A 27,627-nucleotide genomic window follows, 5' to 3' on the forward strand; every position below is an offset into this window, starting at 1 on the left:
CAGGCTGGGCATTGGTGCTCACCAGGGGCTGTGCTGAGAAGCCCCAGGGCCATCCCTGGGCCTGGTGGGGGAGCCTCCATGACCGCCCGCGGGCCGTGCAGACAGTGAGCAAGGGCCTAACGCTAGATGTCTGAGGTGGCCCTGCCCACGGCGGTCATCCCTGTGCCGGGCGAGCCTGCCTCACACTCCCGGGGGGATGGATGCCGCTGCTCACTGTCTATACACCTGCCCTTGGAAAGTGGCTTCCCGGCTTGTTTCTGATCAGATCTGTGGGGTCGGGGGGGTCCTCCCTGCAAGCCTCAAACAGAGCTGCTCCCTGAACTGCCAGGACCGCAGCATCGTGGCTCATAACTCAGAGGGAAGGGGAGGGCCTGTGCAAGTCTTTCAGGAATGCGGCCAACTGGTTATGTCACGAAATCTGCCAGCCCGCTTTCCCGTTCCTGGTGATTCAGGGCCCGGCAGCACGCACGGGTCATTTCAGCTCTGATGTTCACCGAGGCGTACTCTGTGTGAGCAGCCGGAGGGAGGGGGAGGGGCACGAGGGACCCTCGGGTGAGGGACACAGCCTCTGTCTTGACAGGGTGGGGTCACTCGGGGGGGTTGCCTTCGTCAAGCTCCTCGATGGGTACCCTTACAGTGTGTGTTTTGCACATAAAATTTTCCCTAGAAAAACACAAGCTAACGTTGAAGTCTGGTTAGGGCAGTGCCAGCTGAAGTGTTCAGGGATGGTACATCAGGATGTCTGCCATTTTCCTCTGAAGTGTATCAAGGAGTAAGACGGATCCGCGGGCCGCTGGAGGGGTGGGACGTGACATCAGCAAGGACACAGACGGCACAGGCTGTGACCTCAGCTGGCAAGTCCGTGGGCGCTCCCTGCCACGCTCTCAGCTTGCCCGAGCCTGGGGAAGCAGGAGAAAGACTCTGGGCAGGGCCATGGGGCCTGGCGTGTGGTCTGCTGGGGTATGTGGGGTCTCTGTGGCTTCCCTAGGTGCCTTTTCTGCCGCCTGTCCAGAGCCACAGTCTCGGGTGCACTGATGGGCGGGGGCTCCCGGGGCCTTGGATGGGGACGCTGACTCCAGCCTGTGATCCAGGCATGTGGACTCACAGCCCCGAGAGGCACCGTCCCTTCACCTCGGGATGGTGCTCTGGGCAGGCCCGCGCCCCCCACCCCATCCCCTCGTGGAGGAGTTTGCGTTTCTTGATGACTGACAGGGTCCTCATCGTCCCTCTAAGGACCGTCTGCAACCACAGGGCTGTCAGCAGCCTTGGCAGCGCCAAGGGAAGGTCGAGGGTTACCTGCGCCGACTAAGATCCCACAGCAAGACTGGGCTTGTTGTGGGGGCCCAGTCTAATGGGCAGCGTTACAGCCACCTCTGGCTGGAGAAGTCACCCTCTCCAGGCCCTGGGGCCCAGGGAGCTGAATTCTGTGACCCTGGAATCACTGTGGCTGCCACCGGGGGCCAGAGACCACACTTGTAGAAATAGTTCTTTTCCTGAACTTTTAAATTTTGTTTTGTTGTCCTTTTCCACATTCGAAGAGGTTGTTTTGAGCAAACCCAGAGAACAATCTCATCCACAGACTCTAAGTATTAGGAGGGCCGCTGGTTACACCCACGGGACAGTCCAGAGGCCGTGTGAGGCAGACCTGGGCCAGATCCCGACCTCCTGGCATCAAGGCCAAGGAGCTCAGCCTGTCAACTTTGGTGACAAGTGACAGCCCACCTGAGGCAGCTTGGGCAGCAAGGGAGCTTGTTGACCCAGATGACTGACCTACCCAGGTGCAGGTACTGCTGGACTCTGAGGCCAAGTAACGCATTTGGGCTTTGGCTCTTCTTCGCCTGCCATGGCACTTTGCTTGGGCCACACATTACCACAAGGGCCAGGGGAGGGCCAGGCACCTGGTTGCACCAACCCAGTGGTCAGGGTGGAAGGGCTGCCTGGCTGAGTTCAGGCCAAGTGCCCACTCCTGCATCTGGGCAGGGTCTCTTTACCCACCAGGGGGACTGAGTGTCTGGCGGGGCTGCAGCCACAGAAAGGGCCATAGCGGCAGGTGTCCACAGCCCAGACTCCTAATCTGGCAGACACAGAGCTTCCTGCTGCCTCGCAGGGAGGCCCTGTGTCTGGGCATCACCCTTGGGGAACCCGTGATGTGGAACGCCAGCATTTCATCGTCTAATTTTGTCTTATTTCCAACCGTCTACATCTAATGCCTGGTGGTCCAGGTCAGTCAGCCGGATGGAATTCTTTTCCTGGGAGGCCAGGATCCTGGGGAGTGGGGACTTGTCCACATCACAGACCCCTCCAGCTACTCCCTAAGCACCCATCCTTCCCCATAGAGCCCTTCACAGGTGGACTCAGGATTCAGCGCCCCCCCACACACATACTTGACAGAACCAACCTGCTCCTCAGGGTCCCGGCTGCTGCATTGTCGAGAACTCGGTCCGCAGGTGACGGTCAGGGCTTTCCACTCCTGCCTGCTTGCCATGAGCTCACTCGGCACGACCCCCTTCCCCATCCCCTACCCATCACACCTGTCTGTCCACAGAGCAGGTGCCCACATGCCATCCTCTGCCTGTCACACCTGTCTGTCCACAGAGCGGGTGCCCACATGCCATCCTCTGCCTGTCACACCTGTCTGTCCACAGAGCGGGTGCCCACATGCCATCCTCTGGATGCTGGGCAGGCAGGGGCTGATCTGGGCTGTGGACGACAGCTGCCCCTCCCACACTCACCTGGCCTGGGCCCCTGCCAGGGCTGTGTCTTCAGCAGCTGTGGGGTGTAGGGGGGTGGACTCAGTGCCAGCGAGAGGCCGTCGCTCAGCTAGGCTGGGACGAAGGCACCCAGGACACGGGTGAGCTGCTGAGCTGGGAGGGAACGAAGCATCCCTTCACACCGACCACAGCTCACAGGCCGCAGCCCAGGCCTCATAAGGCCGTGTGGACCGGGCCCCTGCCCCCCCATTTCCTGTGAGGGTGTATCTGATGCCATCGAGTGGACATGTGCAAACTCTGGGCAGCGACGTGTAGAAGTACCCACAGCCCAGCCAGGACCCAGGCGTCCCCACCCCTTCTCACCCCTTGGGAACACCCCATCCTGGACTTTGCCCCAGAAGTAGGCACGTCTCACACCTTTCTCAGTCTCTCGCTTTTCTTTGCGGCTTTAGTGTATGTATAGCGTGCCTAAGTCCTACAGTTCCTTGCTTGTTTTTGAATTTTATTAACATGGTGTTAGCTGGGGTGTATCTTGTTCTGTGGCTTGCCTTGTTCCCCTGAGTGTTCTGTTTCTGAGCCGCGTCTGGGGTGATGTCCGAGCTGGGGGCCTTCTGTTTCCACTGCTGCTGACCCTCCTTTGTGTGCTGGGTCCACTCTTCACTGTTCTCCCATCCACGGATGCAAGGGCACTTCCAGGCTTTCACCACCAGCAAAGCCACCATGAAAGCCCCAAGCCCCTGGAGTTCGAAGGTTTCTCTATGCAGCACGCATGTGGGTGCCACTCGTGGATGGAGGTCGGACGTGCACAACCACGCCAGCCAAGCTGTGTGCTCCCGCGGGTGGCACCAGCATCCACACCTCCAGAGGGCAGCCCGCCCCTGGCGCCCCCGCACTGGCTGGCTCTTGTCAACCAAGTGGTGGCAGGACCATCTCTCACTTTTCCTTCAGTTCATCGGGTTATCACTATTATAATGCACATACCTAGACCATGAAACAGGCCTGAGTCTTGTGCAGGAAACCACATTCCTCCCAGGGCATCTCCCTGCGGCCCCGCTGTCCTGTGTGATCAGGCTCCGTCCGTGGAGCTGACTCGGGCCCCCCGTCTCCCAGGACACTTGGGTGCTGCTGCTCTGGATGGCCCGTTTCAGGCACAGCGGTGCCCCCGTCCACGCTAGGCCTCCTGGCCCACGGCGAACCCTGCCACAGTCAACACTGACCTCACAGGGGTCCCGGGCCACGGTTCCCAGTTGAGTTTGTTGTATATCATGATAGCCTTTCTTACTGCACAGTTTTGGTGCAAGGGTCTTGGAGGGGTTGTAGGCTGGCTTGCTGTTTCACAGACCAACCCCCAGTGTAACCCCACACTCTCTCCCCGTCGTGTGAGTCTCCTAACAGTACTGCACGCGCGCACACACACACACACACACACACACGGCCATCTGCCCATCGTCTCTCATCTGAGCCCTCTGCTGCTGCCATCGGGGCCGCATGTTCTCCGTGCCAGGTGCCTGAGGGAGGTTCCGGGAATCCCTTTCATCCTGCGGGTGTGTCTCCGCCCTCCTCCAGCGTTGGATCCCTTTTTTCCGAGATCCTTTCTTGGTTTACTTTACTTTCTTGGTTTACTCCCTTGTCTTCCTGGGAGTAAAGTAAAGTTTACTCCTTGTCTTCCTGGAGCTCACCCTCCAGCACCTTCCTGAGAGAAGGTGCCTGGGAGGTACGTGTCCATTTTGCTCTGTCGCTCAGGCTCCTTGGTGGCAGGACTTGCTGTTGATTCATCGTGAGCACCTTTGTTCACTGCATTTCTCTTGCCTGGAACATCAACTCCTTCCTTCCACCCATTCAAACAGCTCTTTAATAAGATATAGCACATGTATACAATGGAATATTACTCAGCCATAAAAAGGAACTAAATTGGGTCATTGGTAAAGATACGGATGGACCAAATCTGCCAAACAGAGTGAAATAAGTCAGAAAGGAAGAAACAGTTCACACATGTATGTGAAGCCTAGAAAAATGGTACAGATGAACCTAGTTCCAGGGAGGAATAGAGACACAGATGTAGAAAATGCACGTGTGGACATAGCGGGGGAGGGGCAGGTGGGAAGGACTGGGAGAGTGGCGATGACACGTTCACACAGCCGTGTGTGAAATAGGCCGCTGGTGGGACGCGGCTGTGCAGCCCAGGGAGCCCGACCCCGTGCTCTGAGGGGACCTAGAGGGCTGGGGTGGGAGGGAGGAGATATATGTATACATACAGCTGATTCACATGGTTGTACAGCAGAAACTAACACAACTTTGTGAAGCAATTATACTCCCCCCGCAAAAAAATTCGCTCTTTACAGCTGGACTCAACAGCCACCTCCTCCAGGGAGCCTTCCGCACTTCTCAGTCCTGAGTGATGGTCAGTCCTGTCCTGTAACTCTGTGATACTTAGTCTCTGCATCACACCATCAGCATTTGTACTCATCGTGTCCACTCATTAATTGAGCACCTGTTCCTTGAGCACTACAACAGGTGTTGGAGGACATCACGATGAATCTAAAACAAGGGCTCCATTGGCAACAGTCCTGGAATATCCAAGCAAGAAGGGACCCCTGGGACCACCCATGAAACCCCCTGTCGGGAGCCAAGAGCCTGAGAACCCAGGGTTACAGGACTTCTCGTCCTGCGAGGACCCAGTCTGGTCCCCTGACCTCTAGGCCCCTATCCTTCTGTAATGACAGCTGTCTACAGAGAGGGCAGATACGTGTAAACACCCCACCCCTGTGCCCTGGGGGCAAGTGTTACCGCACTTGTTTTACAAATGAGGAATCTGAGGCAGATATGAGCATCTCGGTGGAACTGTGTCTTGCTCCGGTAGTTTGACCCCAAAGGCAGGCACCTGCAGGCGAGCGTGTGCCGGCCCTCAGTCCTGCCAGCAGATTCCAGACATGCACGACCAGCCAACATTCCCTTCGGACACATGGGGACCGAACGTGGGGCCTTCCAAGGCACGTGCGTGCTGCGGGTTTCGTGTGGCGGGGGCTTCGTGCAGCTCTGCCTCAGCAGGAACACCTCCCCCGGGACGAGGAAACCCCCTCTGTCATCTGAGCGTGGGATCGTCCGCCTGTCCAGAGCCTGGGGCTGCATCAGCTCGGGGAACCGCTTGGGAAACCAACTGGTTCCCAGTCCCAGCCTCTCCCCCCGCCGCCCCCCGCAGAGCTGGGGCTCGGCAGTGGACGCGGGGGCCGGGCTGTGCGAGGCGGCTCCTCACAGAGGACGAGGCGAGACCGCAGACGGGAGCCTCGCCTTGGGCTCATTCACACCAGCGGGAGCCCATGTGTGCGTGAGCCACGGCCCAGGCATCCGCCTGGCTCTGGACTTCCTCTGCAGCTGACGGATTTTCAGATGAAAGCAGAAATTTCCTGTGCCCTTGATCTTGAGGTTGTCTCCTGGATGTGTCCCTCTTCCTCTTCAGCTGGGCCGTGGAGGGGACAGAGGAGCAGTTTTGGAGGACAGGGTGGGGAAGAGCCTCCGTCACAGACCCAGCTTGGTGGGCAGCGTGCATGGGTGTGGTCCCCGTGAAGGCCAGCGTCACCTGGGTCTGCGCGTCTCCCCCTTCCTGGGAGGCTCCCAGGAGCTCCAGGCTCTGTTCTCTCACACACACACCCATAAATAACTGTGGGAATATAAACAGCCTGGCCCTGAGGTCCTGCCTCAGAGCAGGACTGCTGACATCGGGCCCCGCAGCATCCCCGGCCCCACCCGACTCTGGAGTCACGGAAGCGCCCCCACTTGGCACCATCTTGGGGCTCCGCACCCGGGGGTTCCCGGCACATGTCTGCTGGACAGATGGATGAGTGAACGAACGAGCCAAGTCACGTCTGCCGGGCACCCGGCTGCTCGTGATCCTGACCGGACGTGACCTAGTGGACGCCGGGTCAGCCCTGTTTTCCTGGCTGTCCATGCTGCCGTTCCTGCTGCAGATGTGGATGCATGGTGGGCCACCCCTCACTTAGCAGCCCCTCTGGCCACCTGGCCACCCCCATCATCCGTCACCCCATCATCCGTGCCCCCCATCATCTGTCCCCACCATCATCTGTCCCAGCCATCCTGCCTCCCCCCATCCCTCATCCATACCCCGCTTCATCTGTCCCCCCATCATCCATCCCCCCATCATCCATCCCCATAATCATCCACCCCATCCTCTGTTCCCCCTGGCCCCATTATCTGACCCCCCCATCATCTGTGCCCCCATCATCTGTCCCCCCATCATCCGTCCCAGCCATCCTCTGTCTCCCCCAACCCCTATCATCCATACCCCACTTCATCTGTCCCCCCCATCATCCATCCCCATAATCATCCGCCCCATCCTCCGTTCCCCCTGGCCCCATTATCTGACCCCCCCCCATCATCCGGCTCCTCATCATCTGGCCCCCATCATCCATCCCCCCCCCATCATCCTTCCCCCATCATCTGTCCCCCTCATCCTCCGACCCCCATCATCCATCCCCCATCATGGGTGTTGGGGGCATGAGGCCCACATCCCAGGTCAGTGAGGTCAGGGAGCCAAGGCTCTGCCCTCAGGTTCTGGAAGGAGTTTGGAGACCATGAAAGGGGTCTGGGTGCGGGGTCACAGGTGAGGGTGGGGAGATGCAGTGAGTGTGAGCGAGCAGAGTAGGGTGTGGGGCTGGGGCTAGGGAATGAGCTGGCAGACATCCCAGAGGAAGAGGGGGGCCAGAGAAGGGGGCAGCTGCTAACAGGCCCCTGGCGAGGTTTCAGGATATGGCACCACGGCTCATTTCCAACCAGGGCCGGGTGGTCCAGGGCACAGAAGGCAGAGGAGCCCTGGGGCTCAAGCGTGACCCTGGCACCAGCAACCGAGGCTCCCCCGGCCTCGGCTCACCTGTCCATGAAAGGGCTGTCCCCGCCCCTCCCCCAGCCCCAGGCTGTGGCGGGAGACCAGCGGACTCTGCGTGTGATGAGCTTGGCTGGAGAGCCCTGGGTGGGGTGAGGCGTGGTGAAGGCCACAGCCGGAAGCCATCACAGGAAGGCTTAGAAGAAGACCGAGCAGGCACCAAATCGGGCTGAATATAGGGTGATGGGGAGGCGAGACCCCGCCGCACTCCCTCCCGCTGTGTTCCGGCGAGCGTGTCTGCTGCTTGGGGAACGCCAGTGTGTCCAGTCACCGCCTCAGCCACTTTGTCCGTCGATTGGCTGCTTCCAGCTTGTGTTATGAAATAAATTTCTTTTTAGCTGAATTTGATCCAACCCCCTCTGAACGTCAGTTCCCTGGTCCTGGATCCTCTATTTGAAACCGGCCCTGGACACAGTCTTTCTGAAAGGGGTCATGGCAGTTCCAGCCCAAACGTCCTGGAGTCGTCCTCACCTTCACATAGAATGATGGGGGTCAACAACAGGGCCGGCCAGCATCCAGAGACACAAACCCAAGTCCCTTTCAACTCACGCACTGACTGAGGCCTGTGGCTGGACAGACAGGTGGACTGAAGGATTGATCAGTCGACTGGTAAATTCACTGATGGATTGATGGTGAACCAGTGGGTGCGTGAATGGCTAGATGGGTGGATAAATGGGTTTGTGGGTAGATGGATGTGATGGATGGGCTTATTCACAGAAAACAGACAAGGAAATTATTATTCACCCCCACCAAGCTTCTGGCCTCTCTTCAGGCATCTCTCTCACCTGAGGAGGTCTGCACTGGCCACTTCTTTCCCCAGATCTTCGTAGGGGCATGCTGTTTTCCTCTCATCCTAAATGGTTGCCTCTTCTGGGTTCTTCCCCAGTCCCCCAGGGAGACCAGCATTAAACAAACGACCGTGTGGGTCAAGATGCAGCCCTGAAGGACAAGATGAAGGCTGCCACGAGCCAGTGATCAGGGTGGTCGGGGGCCTCCTCTGGGCCCTAAAGCTGGATTCACACTAAGCGAAGGGCAGGGGATGCAGGTGGAGGGGCCGCATGCAGGGCAACTACGAGGCCTTAATGTGAACCAAGAAACAAAGATCTGAGTGCTCTTCCCCGCCCTCCCTCCTTCTGTTCCTTACTTCCTTCTTCCCTTCCTCCCTTCCTGCCCTCTTTCCTTTGTCAAATACTTGCCTCGTGCTGTCTCCCTGCTCTCCCTGTGATTTAAGTGTGTAAGCGATGTCTTCCGTGTCATGTTGCAAACCCTCCCATTCAACGCCCATCGGATGCCTTTGCCTGAATCTCTGGGTGGCATGCTCTGTGAAGGACGAGGCCACCCTTTCACAAAGCCTTTCCCACTAAAACTGACCCCTTTCCCAGACACTTTTACCAACATGCCCAGTTCCTCAATGGACTGTAATACCTAAGCCTAGGGTTTCCTGTCTTTGTAGATCAGTGTGAGTAAATATCTGTTTGTTCAACGGACAAGCAAGGGGATTTGGATAAAGGAGTAAATTTACACCAAAGACGGTTGTTTGTGCAGGTCTCAACACTGGGAGTATACAGAGAAGACTGGAAATTATTTCTGAAGGATAAACACTAAGTCTTTGTAAAAACTGAAGAGTGATTTTCCATCAAGTACGGCCTGTGCTCGTGGGGTCATCACCATGACCAGTGACAGCTGCCCGACCCTGGGATGGGCAGAGTGAGGGTCCGAGGAGGATGCTGGTGGGTTTTGCTGTCCCCACTGCTCGCGAGTCGTGTGGTGACGGCTCAGTTGCCTCTGGGCTTTGATCAGAGCTGCCGTCTCACAGCACTGATCCGTGGTGCACAGATCACATTGCCCTGCGACCACCGCCCAGTCAGTCCCAGAAAAAGGAGGCGGCAGTGCCGGCAGCCCCAGCGCCCTCTCTGCTCAGGGAGGGGTTTGCTAAGCCTCACCTTGCGCTCCGCAGAGGATATTGAAGGGAGGGGAGTGAGCCACCACACCCCGGTGCAGGCTCTTCCTCCAGCAGCAATTTCTTCCACCTACTGAGAGCCGCCCTCACAGCCCCCGATGTGGGGCAGGATCCCCGAGGACATGGAGTTGAGCAGACGTCCTCCATTAGAGGGCCCAAGGAGCCGTGGGCGAGCTGGAGACACCTGGGGTGGGATGGGGCGCACGTGGGAGGCCCACGGGCAGGACAGTGCTGGTGGGGCCGGTCGATGCGGCTGCCTCGAGGGGCCGTGGCTCCAGTTGGATCAGAGGCGCACGGAACACCAGGTGATGTGCTCGACCAGCACGTCTGGCAAGCATTTCTCTGGAGGAGGGGCAAGGACCACGGGGCCCAACCCTGGAGCTCTGGACACTGTGAGAGATGCGTGTCACGTCTGCGATGAGCTGAGGGAGGCTGGTCTTGAGGCTGCCACCTCCTGGGGCCACAGGCCAGACCCAGCGGGAATCTCCTGAGTGGCTGAGACAGTGGGCAACCCCACCGAGCAGAGGGTCCTTGAGGCAAGAGCCTGCCGGCGGGCACCCTTCTCTCTGGATGTGCTGGGTTGGTCTCTGGGGCTCTGGGTGGGTTGTGCCCAAGCCCCACTGGGGTCCCACCAGCTCGTGTTCTGCTTCCACTTGATCAGATGGAGGGACAGGCTGGAGGCTGGGGGCCTGCGTTCTCTGCGTTTTCCCCTCAGCCAGGGACTCGTGCCAGCAAGGTGTGTGGCTGTGTGCTATGCAGGCTTGTCTGCCAGGGCCTGAGTGCCCTGCCTGGAGCTTCCCTCTCCTGGTTTGTACGGCGGCACTGCCCAGGGTGGAGCTGAGTGTCTGGGGTGTTTACGTGGGGCCGTTCACATTGCCTTGCTGCCAGATTTCTCCAGCCTGAAGCTGGAGCTGATGTGAAAGAGCAGCGTGGGTCCTGGTTGCACCAGAGCCCCGCTGGGAGGCCTGGCTCCAGGAGGTCTGCTTACACAGTCTGACCTTGGTTCTTTGACCTGGGAAAAAAAATCTGAACTTCTCCACTCTCAGAGGTCAGGTTGACTCCCCCATGGCCCAAGGTCACTTGCATTTCAACAAGGCTGATCCTGCTTCGTGAACTGATTGATGGGTCCCCTGGAAGCGCTTCCCGGGCCGGGCAGACATGTCCTGCCTTCAGGGTGGGCAAAAAGGTGTCCGTGGATGGATGCTGGGCTTAGAGCTTGGAAGACCCAGGTTCAGAGCCAGGCCACCTTGGCCAGCTGCCCCTCGCCCTCTTCAGCCCCGGCCCTTGGAGAGAGTACGCCTGTGTCCGTTTCATCGAGCCGGAGCCACGCTGCACAGAGGTGAACTTGGGCAGCACTTGACTCCGCACTGGCGGTGCCCCGGGCCCTGCGGCAGCGTCTCCCACCCCGTGGCGTTCCTGTTGCAGGGCTGAGATCCGTGCAGAGCGGGAGCGCTGGTGCTTAGCCACCATCGGCTCAAACACTGGCAGGGAGGACTTGAGTCCCGTGGGATAGTTTCAGGTGACAGTCCCTGACAGGCTGCAGCCCCTGGGGGTCCTCCGTGATGACCCCTGAGGTGACTGACTTGCCTCGCGCGTCTGAGACTGGGTGACACTTGGAGGGGTGGCCTCGCTTCCCTGATGGTTGTCTTTTAGACAGGAGCCTCCCCGAGTGTGCGCGGAACGCTGCGGCGGAGAGGAGGGTGCTCCTGGGATGGCTCCTCTCAGGACCTTTTGGGTGTGGTGTAGGGGGCAGGACACAGACATGGTCCACAGGTACGGGTGGGTGATCATTTGTAAACGGGGCCTGCTTGGGGCCTGCGGAGAGTTCTGCCACCAGAAGGAGCCTTTGGGGTGTGGGCTGTCAGTGGGGGACCCTGCAGGTGTCCCCAGGGTGAGGCAGGCCCAGCCACCCTCTCGTCTGTCTCTGTGTCTCTGCACATGGTTTTGGCGGGTTATAGGTAAACGAGTCTTGCCCTCTGCCTCCGGCCACCTGGTCTTGTGCAAGGCTGGGCATCCCAGGACGTGGGGGCAGGGGCCACTATCAGGGTGATGTCAGGTCCTGAGCGGCGGGGTCACCGGCGGGGTGACGTCCGACAGTTGTGCTGCTTCCTCGTTCCCCAGTGATCTTCACAGCAGCACGTGTGACGTGGGCATAATTGTGCCCACTTTAGAGACAAGGAAACTGAGGCTCAGAGAAGCCCCAAGCTCCACCTCAAGCAGGGCCGCACCCACTGAGAGCAGTGCCTCAGCAGACGCTGGTCAAGAGGGGCCAAGCTTTCCTGGGGGGTGGTCATCGTTTCCAGGAAGTACAGACACGGGGAGGAGGTAGAAAAGGTGGGGACGAGGTCTGGTCACCTGTGGTCTGATCCTCTGTCCTTGCCATTGGCGGGGCCCCAAGCTCTTATGAAACAATTACAGAGGAGTCCAGATGGTATTAATGGTAAAAATATTTCATCTCTGAGTCTGGCTGACAGATAAAGATAAAGTTCATTCCTTTAAAGAGCAAATATGTTACAGTGTGGTGCTTCTTGAAAACCTGTCTCAGTGGTCGCTTCCTTCAGTCCACCTCGCCCGGTTCCCAGCCCTCCCAGCCCCCAGTCTGCTCGCACGGGTCTGGGGCTGTGGATGGCGCACCACCTGTCCTCCTGGCCAGCACTGTGCTTATAGGAGGCGGCCCATAGATGCTCGTTGGGGGAGTGATCAGCGTCAGGACACCAGGAGGTGGGGCCACAGCTTCTCTTCCCGACTCAGACTAATACCTGCCGCTCCTCCAGCTCCCAGTCTGCCTCCCGCCAAGCTCTCGCTGCAGGGCCCGGGGCGTGGGGGACGGGGAAGGGGTGCTCCACAACAGGGCCCTCTGCCCCCGGCTGCAACCGGGCTGCCTCAAAGGGCAGGCTTAGCAGTGGCCCCAGAGCTGCAGAAAACACAAGCGGTGCAGAAACAGTGTGGAGTCGCGCGCTCCTGTCCCGCGCCGGTGTGGAAGGCCGGCCTCGAGTCCTTGTGCTTGTACTTAGGCCTGAAGGTCCAGAAAGCGAGTTTCCTTGTCCCCCTGGCCTCTGTCAGTGCAGGGAGAGGGGTGCAGTGAGTGTTTTTCCCAAACAGCTTTATTTAGATACAGCTCACATACCATGAAACTCACTCTGTTCAAGTATACGGCTCAGCGGGAGTCACTACTCAAGGGTTATGCAACCATCACCACCAGCACCACCATCAAATTCCAGGACATTTCTTCACCCCCAAAGACCTCTCAGACCTTTTAGCTCCTGTCCCCCACAGCCCCATCCCCATCCCAGCACCCTCAAATTCACTTCCTGTTTCCAAGGCTTTCAACGTTTCACATAAAACAGACGCCCCCTTGAGCAGTTTCGTTCAGTCAGCACCATGCTTTCAAGTCCCCCAGCCGGGGCCTGAGGCAGCGCTGCGTCTAGGCTGAGTGACTGGTCACCACGCGGCTGCACCAGTGGGAAGCCTTGTACAGGTGGATGGATAAACGTTCATCTGTGGAGCGATGTCTGGGTTTTTTCCACTTTTTTTTTTTTTTTTTTAACTGTTGTGAATAGTACCACTGTGAAAATTCACGTACAAGTTTTTGTGTGGACGTAAGTCTTCATTTCTCTTGGGCAGGTACCTCGGGCCATATTATAACTGTATGTTTAGCACTTGGAGGAACTGTGAGACTGTTTTCCAAAGGGACTGCACCACGTCACACCCCAGCTGGTCCGTGTTCTCCCAGCGCTTGTCCTCTGGCGTTGTGAATCTAGCCATCCTGGCGCATGTGAGGTGGGATCTCACTGTGGTTTTGATTTGCTTTTCCCTGCTGATGATGTTGAGCATCTTTTCCTGTACTCACCGGCCATGTGTTTATCTTCTTTGGAAAAAGGTCTATTCAGATCCTTTGCCCATTTCTCTATTGTATTCTTTGCCTTTTTATTATTGGGTTGCAAGCATTCTTTCCATATTCTAGATCCAACTCTCTTATCAGACGTATGATTTGCAAAAAACTTCCTCCCACTTTGGGAGGTGCCTTCTCGTTTTCTTGATGATGCCGTTCACAGCACAAAAGTTTTAAATTTGATGAATTCTTGTTTATCTAATTTTTTTTCTTTTCATTTGTGCCTTGGTGTCATAGCAAGAAGTCATTGTCTAACTCAAGATCAGAGAGGTTTGTTCCTGTTTTCTCCTAAGAGTTTTGTGGTTTTAGTTTTTATATTTAGGTTGTCAACTCTTTCCAAGTTAAGTTTTGTGTCTGGTGTGAGGTAGGGACCCATCTTCATTCTTTCAAATAGAGATGTCCAGTTATCCCAGCACCTTTTGTTGTAAAGTCTATCCTTTCCCCATAGAGTTGTCTTGGCAAGCTTGTCCAAGATCAGTTGACTGCGAACGTGAGGGTTTATTTCCAGACTCTCAGTTCTAGTCCATCTCGTTAATCTGTGTATTTGTTCTTACTCAGCACCACACTGTCTTGATTACTGCAGCTTTGAAGTTGGTTTTGAAACTGGGATGTGTCAGTCTTCCGACTGTGTTCTCCTTTTCCAAGATCTTTTTTTTTTTTTTTTTTTTTTTGGCTGTTCTGGGTCCCTTGAATTTCCATGTGAATTTTAGGATCAACTTGGCAATTTTGGCAAAAAAGACAGCTGGGATTGTGAAAGGAATTACCTTGAATCAGAAAAAGGCCTTTAAAACCATATGATTCTTTGAGTGGGTTGGGGGAGACCAGAGAACCTTTGTCCAATTATGAGTTCAAATTAAAAGATCAGGTTTCCATGTCCCAAAACACAGCCCTCGTTTATTCTCACAACCTCGTGGCGTGGACGCTGCAGTCACCTCTCAGCAGAGACAATGGAGGCCCAGTTGCCTGGGGTGCCCTGGCACAGGTGAAGGGGGACCACTGTGGACAGTGAGGTGCCCATGGCCACGCACCCAGCAATCGGTGGCCACCACCTCAGCCACACAGGGGCCTGGTCCCCGGCTGGGCCTGTAAGGTGGTGCCTGCCCCTTCTGACCTGGGGAGCTGGCGATGCCTTCATTCTTTGCAGACCCGCTCACCCCTGCCAGCTCGCTTTGCCCCGCTGTGACCAGGAGGCTGGCTGAGGGACTTCACAGGTGAGGAAGCTAGGAGGCTCCGAGGCTTTCCTGTGGCCTTCCCCCATGTGGGAATGTTCCTGCGGCTGCGACCTCCACGCAGCAATGCCTGCTCAGGAGGAGAGGGGGCAGGAAGACCCTCATCTTGTGGCTCAACCCAAAAGATTCCTGGGTTCTGAAGGATGCCTTTCCTGCCTCTGCCCCAGAGAGTCAGATGCAGGCAGAGGGAAAAGGCCAGGCCCCCCCAGGGTCCTTGTAAGAGGGGGGACGTGGAGCAGATGATGGCCGACCCTCCTTCTGACCCTCTGCCCCTTCCTGAGCCACCAAGAGGCCAGGCCAGCACCTTTGGGAGCCAGGGAGCCTCCACACCTGCCCACTGCTCCGCCCCAGACTGCCTACCCAGCCTGATGTTCCAGAGGAAGCCGCCAAGCCCATAAGGAGCCGGATGGAGCTGCCTGTCACAGGGGAGCATTCTCCCCGTACACCTGCAGCTCCGCCCCCCGGCCCGCGGAGCACCTCTGCTCTCCCCCAGGCGGCCCCTGCTGCTGGCCCCTGAAGCCAGGCAGCCGCTCTCCCTCCTCCAGTGGGCAGAGGGGGCAGAGACCAGCCCCCAGCCTGAAACGCAGAAGGCAGCTCCCACAGCTCCGTCCCTCCCTCCTGAGTCTCCAGGGCAGTTTGGTGTGTATTTGTTAACTCCCCGCCACCCTGAATCAGAGCCTCCAGAGTGGGCCCAGGAAGCTGGGAGGGTCTCTAAGCCCTGGGCGAGGGTGAGGCCAGCGCTGGCTGTCCTCTGCCGGCCTTTGGCTCCAGTCAGAGACCCTAGGGAGGGGCCACGCCCATAGAGGGTTGGACAATGGCTTGGCCCTGCCCTCCTCTGTCCTCTGCCCCATCTCCCCTCATCCAGGAACCTTGGGTACCACTCCTAGGGGGACTGGTGTCTGTGAGGATGACATGAGCAGAGACACAGAGTGTCCCCAACTGCCGACCGGAGAGCCCGCGGCTGCCCAGAGCACGGTCACTCAGCAGGACACCCGTCCCCACCATGCTGGGTCTGCTGAAAGCTGGACCTCTGTCCGAATGGGGGTTCAGGCTGCTTGGACGTGCAGGGTTCAACAATCTGGGGCGTCCAGACAGGGCGAGCACATGGACCTCTACCTTCAGGTTTGAGACCAGGGGGTCCTGAACCTTGAGGGAGTGGGGTCTGGGGGAGGTGCCCAGGAACGAGGGACTTGCCATCCGTCACCCTCATGAGGCAGGTTTGCAGGGTGGATCCAAGGTGGCCTCCACCCAGTGACCCCACAGGGGCTGAGGGGGGTCTCCCCTCAGAGAGGGAGCACCTCATAGACCTGGGCCTTGGCCTCAAAATCTATAAACGGAGCCCACAGGACCCTGTGGAGCTAAAGGCGGCTTCTCTGCCTGACTTGGTGTCCTCTCAGCAGAGCCATGTAGGAGGGGCCCTACTGGACCACATCGGGGAGGAGGGCAGCCAGCGTGGCTTCTCACCTGGCTGGTCCACACCTGCCACCCGGGTACTGGCATTATCCCTGTCCAATCCCAAAGGTTTCCAGCTTGGAAGAGAAGTGGTGCAGCACCCACCCAAAGGTGGCTTTCTGGGTCTCTCTCCTTCCCATGCATCTGACCCATGCAACCATCCCACTGCCTCCCCCTCCAATATTTCAGACCCTCCTTATGAAAATGACCCCTCTGGGGTCTTGTGAACCTCAGCCCCTGGGTCTATCTGAGTGCTGTCAGAATAACATCCACCCAGGAGACCATGCCTTCCTGTGACCATGACGTGGATGGGGAGCAGTTCCCACTCTACAGATGGGAACACTAAGGCTCCCAGGTCCAGATGTTGTCTGTGTGGCAGAACAAGGGTCAGAGATGGAAAACCCTTGGAAACTGTCCCACAAGGCTTTTGCTTGGTAGACAAGGAAACGCCAAAAATTCTGTAAAGACACATGGTATCAGCATTGCTCAGCTTTATTGCTAGTAAGTGCTAATAGTAGAAAAAAAAAAAGAAGCAATTGATGTCCCGGGCGGTATTATTTATAGTGTGAAGGACAGGAGCCACCTCCACGTCCAATAGCACCTTCAGTCTAACTCAGTACAGCAGGGTGACCCAGACAGACAGTGGGCAGGAAAAGAGGTGGACTGGTCCCTGTAGCCCCAAAAGCAAAGCCAGCCCCGGGGATGTCACCGGGACCGCATCTGTGTCCCTGCAGCTCCCAAAATCCATAGAGCAGGCTGGAACTGCAGTGGAAGCTGATGCCGCAGTCATGAGGCAGAATTCCTTCATCTCAGGGAAACCCCTGATTCTGTTGTAAGGCCTCCACCTGGTTGGATGAAGCCCACCACATACGGAGGGCATCCCTTTTGCTTGGGGTAACCAGTCGTAGAGTGAACCCTGTCTTCCAAATAGGTCCACTGCAACTCCCAAACAAGCATCCCAGGGGCTCCCCGGGACCACTGCCTGGTCAAGCCAACACATAAGCCTGACTGTCATGCCCTCTGAGCCAGGATGGAGATGACAGGCCTTCAGGTTCTGACATCACAGGCGCTGTCTAGAGGAGCCTTAGACCCTCAGACCCTCCCCGCCCTGAGCCGCATCTTCCCAGCTTCCCGTGGCATCTCCCTACACACGCGGGGCCTCAGCACTGCAGAGCCAGACACACCTCCCGAGAGAGCCAAGGCCCCAGGAGTCGAGACTTGCCCAGGCCCCACAGCCAGTCTCGGGCAGGCTCATGCGCTAGTGGTAAAGAACCTGCCTGCCAGTGCGGGAGATGTAAAAGACACGACTTCGATCCCCAGGTCAGGAAGATTCCCTGGAGGAGGGGATGACAACCCATTTCCTGTATTCTTGCCTGGAGAAATCCATGGACAGAGGAGCCTGGCGGGCTACAGTCCATGGGGTCACAAAGAGTCGGACACAACTGAGCTCGCACGCATGCCCACACGTCACACAAGGGGGCAGGTGAAGACTGGCTGGGGGAGCCACTGACTGATTGTCCGCTGGTTTCCGTGGCATTTACCAGCCCCCGTTCCCCCCTTCCACATGTGATTATTCTGGGCACATTCATCTTGACAGCTTCTTGGCAGGAGCTGCGTGCAGCTGCCCTTATTAATGGGGAATGCCAATTACAATTTTCTCAGTGTCAACAGTGATCCTTCACAGCTGCAGCCCCAGATGGCAGGAGAGCCATGCCAGGCAGCGGAGCCGTCACCCAGAGGGGCCCTGGAGCCCGTGAAGACCCCGTCACACCCTCTCTGTCCAACCTCCCATCACTCCAGCTCTGTGGCATGAAGCTCAGGCACGCAGCCGCTGCCTCCCTGCAGGACAGTGTGTGTGACCTGCAGCTGTAGGTGCATCCTGGCCCAGGACGGGAGGCCAGGCTCACACCTGCCCCAGAGCCAAGCAGCCTTGTGTTTGTGTAGCCCTCGGAGCTGGGGGGCCCCTGGGGAAAGGGAAGCGATTCGGCCCAGGTGTGCCCTGAGGACACGAGAATGGGGTGAGCAGGGAGCGCGTAGCAGGGCCCCCCAGCCGCTGCCGAGTGGGAGCCTCGTCCGTCCCCACCTGCACGTGGCGGCTCCCACCTGTGCCAGCAGGCACCCAGCCACAGGGTGCCAATCTCACTCAACGAAGCCCGCCCCGGGCTCTCTGTCCTTGTAAACTGTGAAGTGCCGGCCCTCTAAGTCCTTGTAAACTGGAAAGTGTGAAGCCCCCGAGTCCTTACAGACTGTCAAGCACCATATCCCCTAAGTTCCTTGTAAACTGCCAAGTTCCAAGCCCCCCAAGTTCCTTGCCAACTGTGCAGTGTCAAGCCACTGAGCAGCCGAGGCCGTCCCCTCCTCTGTTGCGAGGCCCTGCTGTTCCCAACTCCCGCTCCCCATCCACGCTGGTTGGTCCTGTGCCCCAGCTCCTAACCCCCACCAGGCCTCTCCGTGGGTCAGCAGGCCGCTGTCACAATAGAGCTGCCATAAATGGTTATTGCTTAACCAGGGAACTTGAAATGCAATGACCACGTCCTTCCTCACCTGCTCCTGTTGCGTCTGTGTTTGGAGCTCCCCTGGCGTCCTGCAGTGGTACCGTGCAATGGGCCTCCCAGGGGAGACTGAGCGGGCACAAAGGCTCGGTCATCTCACTCAGCCTTGAAACACGGGCAACAGGGTAGGAGCACCCAGGACCGGTGGGCGATCCAGCCGTGGCCACCCTCTTGGGGACATGGGGGTCCCCCCACCCCGCAAATGGTGTGGAGCTGTAGGGGAACCCACAGAGGGAGGCAGGGGTGAGTGGGAGTGCTCTGAGGCGGCCCTGCGGGCCATGAGCACAGACCCATGGCCAGACACCTGCCCGCCTGCTCCCACTCAGTACCCCCCCCCATCATCTTGCAAAGAGTATGCCCGCCCTGGACATGAGGACAGTGAGGCTCAGAGAGGGCAAGCAAGCTGTCCTGGCTCACACAGCCAGCTGGGCTGGACCAGGATTGGCCCTGTGACCTCGGTAGTGGGAGGTGCCCACGCTTTCTTCCCCTCTGGTTCACTTGGCTCGGGACCAACCCCCCTGGAGCTCAGGTCCTTCTTCTGCTCATAGGTCTGCCCTCCAGGCAGGACTTGGGAGACCAGCTCTGGCCTGGGCCCTGGGCACCAATGGGGCAGCTGGGCCAGGGGCGCGGAAGGCCCACATGGCGGGCGGGCTTGTGCCTCCTCGCAGCGTGGGGCTGGACCCAGTGGGGAAGGGCGCAAGCTGCTGGTGTCTCCGGGCCTCAGCATCGTTTGTCAGTGTCTCTTTCTGGTCCAGATGGAAAGGTAAGAAAGAGGAGGAGGAACATGGGGCCGTGTCAGCTGTCCACTGCCCTCCTGGAGCTCTCCAAGGAGACACCGCCCGTGAGGCCTGGGGGGCTCGGTAGCTTCTGCCATGTCCCACAGCTGGTGGGAGCTCAAATCCAGCCGTGGCAGCACCACTACCCTGGGGTCCCCTCCTCCGTAAGAGGGCAAGCAGAGGGGCCACCATCACCACCGAGTCCTCTCTGGCTCCCTCCTCTGTAAGGGAGCCAGAACCGCCGCCCTGGCTGGCTGGCGGCAGCCTTGGGCAGAGCAGACCCCAACCTTCTGTGAGCGTAGGAGGAGCTGCAGCTCCCGGCCATGTCCACCCAACTCCTGCTGATGGGTCACATGCGTGACCTCAGTCCTGCCACGCCGAGATTGGGAGACAGGCCCGTGAGGCTCCGGGCGCCTGACCTCGCCTCTCAGAGTCTGGAGCTCTGGGGCTCAGACGCATGACATTCCTGCCAGGCCGAGGGTCAGTGCCTCGTGGAGGTGGTGGTTGTGGGGTGCAGAGGGAGATGACTGCTTTCTAGGAAAGTACCTTGATTCTCACTTTAGGCCCCAAAGGCCCCAGGGATACACTTTCTCCAGGGGAACCAGGAGAAGGTGCGGCCCTGCCGTCGGCCACCAGGGGGCGCTACAGGGGTGGTACCCCACCGCCTGGGTCTGGAGGGAGCGGGGGCCTGGGCGCTGGAGCTGGAGGCGCTTCGAGGGCTGCTGGTACCTGTGCAGCTGCCGTCACCACCAGCGCCTCCAGGGGCCTCCCCCAGACCCGTGGCTGAGCCAGGACGGCCCTTCCCCCTAAGCTATGGACAGACAGCCTCGCACTCCAGCAGGACTCCGAAGGGGAACACGCTCTCTGCCCCCTGGACTCGAGGCCCGCACCTTGCCCCCAGCTCCCCGGCGGCAGAAGGTTCACAGCAGGCGTGGTCGTGAGAACAGAACAAACCCGCGAGCCCAGGTCTCAGTGGCCGCTGGTCCTGCTATCACGTCCCCTCCCTTCCCCTACACCCCAGGCGTCAGGCCCGCAGTGCGTCGTGGCTCACAGGCATTTGGACGTGTGACCAGTGTCTGCAGCGCGGTGGGGCGGCTGCCCACCCAGAGGTCCAACGTGGGTGCAGGCACGCCTCTCGCAGGACACCTGCTCCCACATGGCTCTCCCCAGGGCCAGTTAGCGCCAGAGGACAGCAGCTATGGCTGCCAGCCTCTGCTTCCTCCCTCTGCGAGCAGAAACCCTGGTCCCCTCAGCATGCCAGGGCCTGCTGGCACTCTGGCACTAGCCCTGGGACTGGTGGGGAGGCCACCCCAGGCCGTGGTCTCAAGCCCCCCAGCAGCCGTGACTGTACCTGCCAGGGTGGTGGGGGTTACTGTGAAGATGTGAGAGGCAGGGTTCCAGATATTCACACAGGGTGCCACACCAGCGTCCCCGCATTCCTGATCACTTGCCACTCAGAAGCCAGCCAGAACTGGTCAGATAGAGCCAGTGGGGGGAGAGCAAGGGGTCAGGAGTTGCCCAGAGCTGCTGTTCTGCAGTCCTCCGATAGCCATGAGCCTCCAGCCCCCGTGTCCCCTTTCAGAAGGGCCAAGGACCCGCTGAAAGCCCTGAGCTCTGGTTTGCTAGGGATGTAGCAGGAAGGCGGGAGGACCCTCACGGAGGAAGGAGGGACCCCGAGTCCTTCGTCCTCACCCCTGCATCTCCTGCCAAAGCCCAGCTGTCCCAGCCCCCGACCAAGGCCGGGTCAGGTCACTTCACGTCTGGGCCCCAAGTGGCCCTAGGGTCATGGGACATCGGAAATGCCCAGAGAGGGGGACCAGGCAGAAGTGGTTGGAGCGCCTGCAGTGTGGTGACCCCCTCTTCAGCGTTGTTGGGAGTAGGGGGTCAGGTGGGCAGCCCCCTGACATTGTGTGCACAGAGATGGCTGGGCCTCTGGAGCCCTGGTCTTCTCCGCGGCCTGCTCTCCTGGCTGCCTGCGGGGTCCCAAGCGGTCAGGAGCCTGGCTGGGGGGTGGCGGTGGGTGGGACTTCAGCGGCCCTGGACAGCGGGGGTCCTGGGGGGATCTGCATCTGCCTCACTGCCACAGGGACTCCAGCTGGGCCAAGGAGGCCCTGATGCCCCAGCACTTCCTGACTCAGCCCCTTGTCACCCCCATGACGCCCGGGGCAGCCGCCGGTGCCCCACTGTCTCTCTGTCTGTCTGTCTCTCCGACTCTCCATTTCTGGCTTAATGCCATCAGCTCGTGTCCAGACCCCGCAAGAGGAGCGGTGTTTGGCGTGAGGCTGCTCTCCAGGACACCCTTCCTTCCTCTGACCCTGTGGGGTCCCGGGGAAACGACGCTCTGCACCCCGAAAGCGGGATCCATCCTTCTCACTGGGGTGGGGGCCCCAGGTCCTGGCTGTGGCCACCCCATCCCGGGGACAGAGGCAGCCCCAGCACGGGGATGACCCCTTGCGGGTAGTGAGCCCAAGCTGAGTGGGCTGATCTGTCTACAAGAAGAGAATGAGAGGCGGGGAGCACAGGGGGCAGAGCTGGAGACCAGCAGCCTGTTATCAAACGCGCCGGGCCCCTCCTCCCTCCATGGGTGGTCCGCCTCCCCCGGGCAGGCACCTCTGTGCCCCTTGGCCGACTCACCGGCTGTGGTGTAAAGGTGAGGACAGCCCTGGGACTCTGTTGCTTGAGTGGAATCTGTGGGGCGTGAAGCAGGGTTGGGCCTTTGTGGGGGCCGAGTGTCCACACGGACATTCCCGGAGTCAGCTGGGGCCTCACGCCGTGCTGTCATCCAAACAGGACGGCCGCGTGGGAGGGGGCTGTCCTGACATTTGGCTCTGTGGCCACCCTGGCAGAAGGAGGGGCGTCCTCAGTGACTCAGCAGGCTGGGCCCTTCCTGCCTCGTCTGTTCTCTGCACCCCCTCCTGCTTCCTTGGACACACTCTGAAGCCCCACTGCGTGGTCAGACCCGGCTTCACAGTTCTCCTCCCAGAAACATCCAGAGCTCCCCAGCCAGTGGTGGGACAGCCGTGTTGGAAAGCAGGCAGTACCCACCATGCTCAGCATGAGACACCCATGACAATTCAGTGTGGCCCCAAGCCCACCTGCTCATGTGCAGCAGAAGGGGAGGCCGCTATGGGGACCGTGGGGCGCTGGCAACAGCCCATGCAAGCACGCACCGTCAGTGACGTCCCAGATGTGGTGGGGCCTGCACGTGCGTGCATGCTAAGTCTCTCAGTGTCCAACTCTTTGCGAACCTGTGAACTGTAGCCCTCCAGGCTCCTCTGTCCATGGGATTTCCCAGGCAAGAATACTGGAGTGGGTTGCCAAGCCCTCCTCCAGGGGATCAAACCCACATCTCTTACGTCTCCTGCATTGGCAGGCAGATTCTTCACCTTTAGTGCCGCCTGTGATTTTGGGTCCCAAAGCTAAGAAGAGGGAGGGAGCAACATTCTCACCCTGCCATCGACTGTTTGACTTTGACTAAGGCACATAACTGCTCCAAACCTCCATTTCCTTACTTGTGAAATGGGATTAATAATAGTGCCTTCTTCACATCCCCTAAGAAAATGTCCCCGGAGCCCCCAGCCCAGGGCCCAGCCACATCAGCTAATGTAAAGGTTCTGCTGCTGAAATAAGCATGGCTACAGCCCCACCAGCCACAGGTGACTCGTTCTGCTGTGGACTATGAGCAGAATTCTAGAACTGATAACGGCATCTGCAGGGTCTGGGACCCTGGTCCTTCTCCCTGGTGCGTTATTTCTTTGACACCTGATGTGGACCTCCTGGCCTAAGATAAGTGTGTCAGCTCCTGCCATCACAGCTCCTCTCCACTCCCCAAAAGTTGGGATGGAAGCTCCCCCGGTGTCACATACCATGCTTCCACACCCTAGGTCAGAACTAGGCCCGCGCCATGTTGGGTTGCTAGGAAAATAGGGAGGTAGTTCAGCAAGAGCACGGTCAGGGGTCACACCACACCCATCAGGGACGTGCACAGGATGAGGGGCATGAAACAAGTCAGATGCACGCTGTGGGAGGTGGGGTGGCCGCTGGTGCGGAGGGGGAGGAGCCTGTGAGTGCCAGTGGCGACCGGTCCTGGGAGACAGCACTCGTGCATTTCAGCCGGAACGTAGATGCTTGCCGGGGAGTCAGGTTCCAGAAAGAGAGGACAGCGTGGACACGGCCGATGGGCAGACAAAATGCAGTTTGGCCAAGGGGCAGAGAGGGGACAGAGGCCCAGGGAACGAGCAGGAGGGAAGGGTGACCTCCAGGCCTTTACCGCTGCACCAGAGCCTTCCGACTTGTGCCTGTAGCGCAGAGAACACCCCACTCCAGATTCCTGTAGTTTTTATTTAAATGCACGTGCCTGGGCCCCACCCTTGAGACCTGATCCAACCTTGGTGCTGGGGTCCAGGGGTCGCCTGTTAACTGTTCTGTCAGGAACAGGGAGCCATTGAAGATCCGTAAGCTGGGGGCTGGTGAAGGGGCTGCAGAGACTTGACCTTCCCTGCCTCTGCGCCCTCAGCATGTGAGAACTCACAGAACACCCCCAGGGGGGAGGCCTAGGTCAGCATCCATGCAGATGTGGAAACAGCTGGCAGATAAGAAGGGAGGACAAACATGATGCGATTTGATTCCTCCCACCTGTCACTCATGACCCAAGGGGAAGCGTCCTTGAGGAGCCTCAGCTGGCAGAGCAGGAGGGGAGCTGCCAGGGGAGGCAAGCATGGTGTGGGGGCTGGGCCAGCCCAGAGGAGCAAGTGGGGTGCTCTGACGGAAGGGATGGGGGGGCTGTCCCCATGCTCCTCAGAGGGTCTCAGTAAGTGCAGGTCATGCGTTCCAGGGATGGGGACCCCCTTGAACCCTGGGAACCCCTTAGTCCTAGACCAGCCAGAAAGGTTGGACACTGGCTGGAATTGGCTTTCGTTGAGTATATTGGTTTCTGGACTGTCCCAGGGCAGGGGAGGGTCAAGAACAAAAATCTTAGATGACATTTGGGCTTAAAATGTCATGGGGTCCGAAATGGTAGCATGGCTGGGGCTGAGAAGTGGGGAAGCTCACCCAGGTTGCACTCTCAGAAACATCACTGGCCAAAACACGGAAGAGCCCCGATGCCCGTTCACAGATGGCAACTGAACACAGCCCATCAGCCCGATGGAGCACTACTCAGCCAGAAAGAGGCGTGGGCCCACCCTAGTGTGGGGGGAACTCAGAAACATGAGGCTCAGTATCACAAGCAGACACAGACCATGTACCACATGACTCCATTGATCTGAAGTGCCCAGAACAGGCAAATCAGAGACAGAAAGCAGGCCGGTGGTTGCCAGGGGCTGGGGCGGGGGGGGGGGGGGCGGCGCGGGGCGTGACTGCTAATGGGAACAGCGTTCCTTTTGGATGATGAGAAGGTTCTGGAGTTCGGTGGTGGTGGTGGCTGCACAACATCATGCATGCCCTGAAAGCCTCCATATCGTGTGCTTTGAGAGGGAAAACTTGATGGTGTGTGAATTATATCTGAACTAAAAACAGACCCCAGCATTTCAAAGTTAAAAACCACGTGACTGCTCAGAACTCGAAGCTCTGGGGCCATTTTCCCAGCAAGCTGTTTCCAGGGCGCCAGCAGGCAGAGGGCCTGGGGTGGGGTGGAGGGGTGGACAGGCACAGCCACCCCCCTTGGCCGGGAAGACCCAGGCCAGCACTTTCCTTCCAGAAGTCTCCTCCTAGACATGGATCTGTTGCATCTGTAACTAGCATGCATTCGCGGTTTTGAGAATTATACAAACTGAAGTAGTAATAATAATAATAATAAGCCCTAAACCGTTGGCAGTGATCCCATTTGGTAGGAAAGAAACATCTTTCTCTGTCCGTTTGACTTGCTCACACTAAGTGATACTCTGATGGTCTTTAAATTACAGAAGAAAGTGTAGAAGCCCAAGCAGAGGGCTCTGCCCCAACTCTGGTTTCTGTCCAGGTGGGATCTGACAGGTGCTGCACATGTGCACACACGGACACACGGGCACGCGCACACACACACATGCACAGCACACCAAGGGGAGCTGGGGCAGCAGGCGCTGAGCTACTGGCCACAGTGACAATGGAGGTCATGCCCTCCCTTCAACTCTGTTTTGGCAAGAGAACTAAGAATCTTGCTGGAAGGAGGGAATTTGAAGAATTTAGGCATTTCCAATCCAGGTCAGGCTTTCTCTTTCCTGGGTGGATGACGGCTGCCCTCAGAGGCCAAACCGCCCTCAGGGTGTGGGGCGTGTCTGGGGGTCAGCTCCGTGGTCCAGGAGGCAAAGGGCGAGGCTGGTCTGTCCCTCTGCCCCCTCCCTGCTCTCAGGGGCCAGCCAGGCTCCGAAAGGTCAGAGGCCACACAGAGGGCCATTTGGACGTTGCTCCTGAAACCAGGGCCTGGCATCCCCAACCAGGGGCAAAGGAACAAGACCCCCACTGAGCACTGCCAGGAAGGTTCCCCAAAGGTGCGAAGGGCACTGGCCCGGAGACTATAGGGCAGTTTGCCACGTTCCTCGTGGGCTGCCCGTGGGCTCTGTGTTTTCCCGTCTCTGCTCTCTCTCCCCTCTCAACAGTGAGTGCTCAGCCGCGGCGCCAGGCCCAGCGCTGTGCCCACGCCCCAGCTGGATCCCAGGCCTCTCTCCCTACAGGCTCCACCCCAGCAGGGGCTTACCCAGAGCAGGTGGCCAGGTGGGGGTGGGCATACCTTCCTGCGCCTACCTGGCTGCCCTCGCCTCGCCCAGGGTGCCAACCCTCCGGACAGGCTGCATCAGCAGCTCAGGACAGCCTCCCCCAACCCCGGGTGTTCATGAGCCATAGAAAAACCCAAATCTATCTCCACAAAATGATGACCAGGCAGAGAAGACTCCTGGCTCATGACCGCATCCCGGGAGGGGCTTATTGAGGATTAAGTGGGCCATTTTCTTTTTAAAGGGACCATGCTTTAGTAATAAACTGACAAGGAAATTCCATGACCCAGGAGATGCGCCTGGAAACACACGTGCAAGGTCAGCGTGAGGCCAGGCCCGAGGCATCGGTGGGGCTCTCAATACCAATGAGATGATTGGAATGTCCCCCGGCTGCAGGGGGCAGGGGGGTGGGGGGGCCCGGCCTGGGAGGGTTGCCCTGATCCCAGGCTGGCAGCCAGTGGAGGGCACTCGAGAGCAGAGCTCTCTGACCTTCTGAGACCCCGGTGGCGACAGGGTGTCCAGTGAGGCCTCCACATGCCTCCAGCAAAACTACCACGACCCAGCCCACAGGTCCGCCCTGGGGTTCCATAGGGCAGAGCACAGGGGTGGGGCTGGGCGGTAGCTCAGGGTTACCGCGGTGGTCTGCCCCCACCCTGGGATTGACACCTTCCTCTTGCCCACCTGCCCAGCAGTTCCTGGCTCACACTAACCTGCCTGGTTTGGGATTCTGTGTCTGTCTCTCAGAGACCAGAGAGGGTCTATCAGGGTCACCACCCCATCCCTGAAACTGACCCCACAGTCACCTCCTGGAGGGCAGACCAGCAGCTCCACCCACCCCCAGTGCCCTCCTTGCCCAGGACCCTAGGTGGCCAGGCCAACTGCAAGGCTGGGATGAGCCCTCATGCTCTGATCCCATCCCTTCAGCCGACAGAGCCTGGGGGGAAAGTGATGGGGGTGAGATGCCCCAAAGTAACCAAACCTGGACCACAGCCAGCACGCCCAGCATCCCTGCATTAAACACTGAGAATCCCACTTCCCAGAAATGCCCTCATCACAGGCACACGGAGCAGATGCCCCCACACCCTGATCTCTAGTCACCAGCACAAACTGCCCGAAGCTGGCCCCACCAGCAAGACCTCCCATGCCCCACCATGCCCAGGCCAGCCTTCCCCATCACGTTCTTTAAGACCATTGTGAAGGTCCCATGGTCCTGTGTGCAGGGTGCAGAACCCCAGCCTCCTGGCAGCCCTACCTCTGGTTCTTTCCTAAGCCCCTTCCTGAACCCTCTCCCTCTGCTGAGTGACTCGGGAGATGGGGACTGGTATTCCCGCTTAGGAATATCACCGTGGGCTTTGGGGAGGGGCTGCAGGACAAGGCCCACCTTTATTCGTGGCCATTCTTCATCCTTTTCAACCACAATTTCTCCTCTCACCCCTAATCAAGAGGACTTGGCAAAGCCAAGGAGAAAC

At 58.8% G+C, this 27,627-nt stretch overlaps 1 protein-coding gene across 1 annotated transcript in view; it reads left to right on the forward strand.

Annotated features, from left to right (window-relative positions):
* The window catches only part of ZNF469 (zinc finger protein 469), a 247,373-nt gene that overhangs the window by 122,987 nt on the left and 96,759 nt on the right, over window positions 1-27,627 (forward strand). The window lies entirely within an intron of this gene.

The sequence above is a fragment of the Bubalus bubalis genome, chromosome 18 (genome assembly GCF_019923935.1).
Source record: "Bubalus bubalis isolate 160015118507 breed Murrah chromosome 18, NDDB_SH_1, whole genome shotgun sequence".
In the NCBI taxonomy this organism is placed as follows: Eukaryota; Metazoa; Chordata; class Mammalia; order Artiodactyla; family Bovidae; genus Bubalus; species Bubalus bubalis.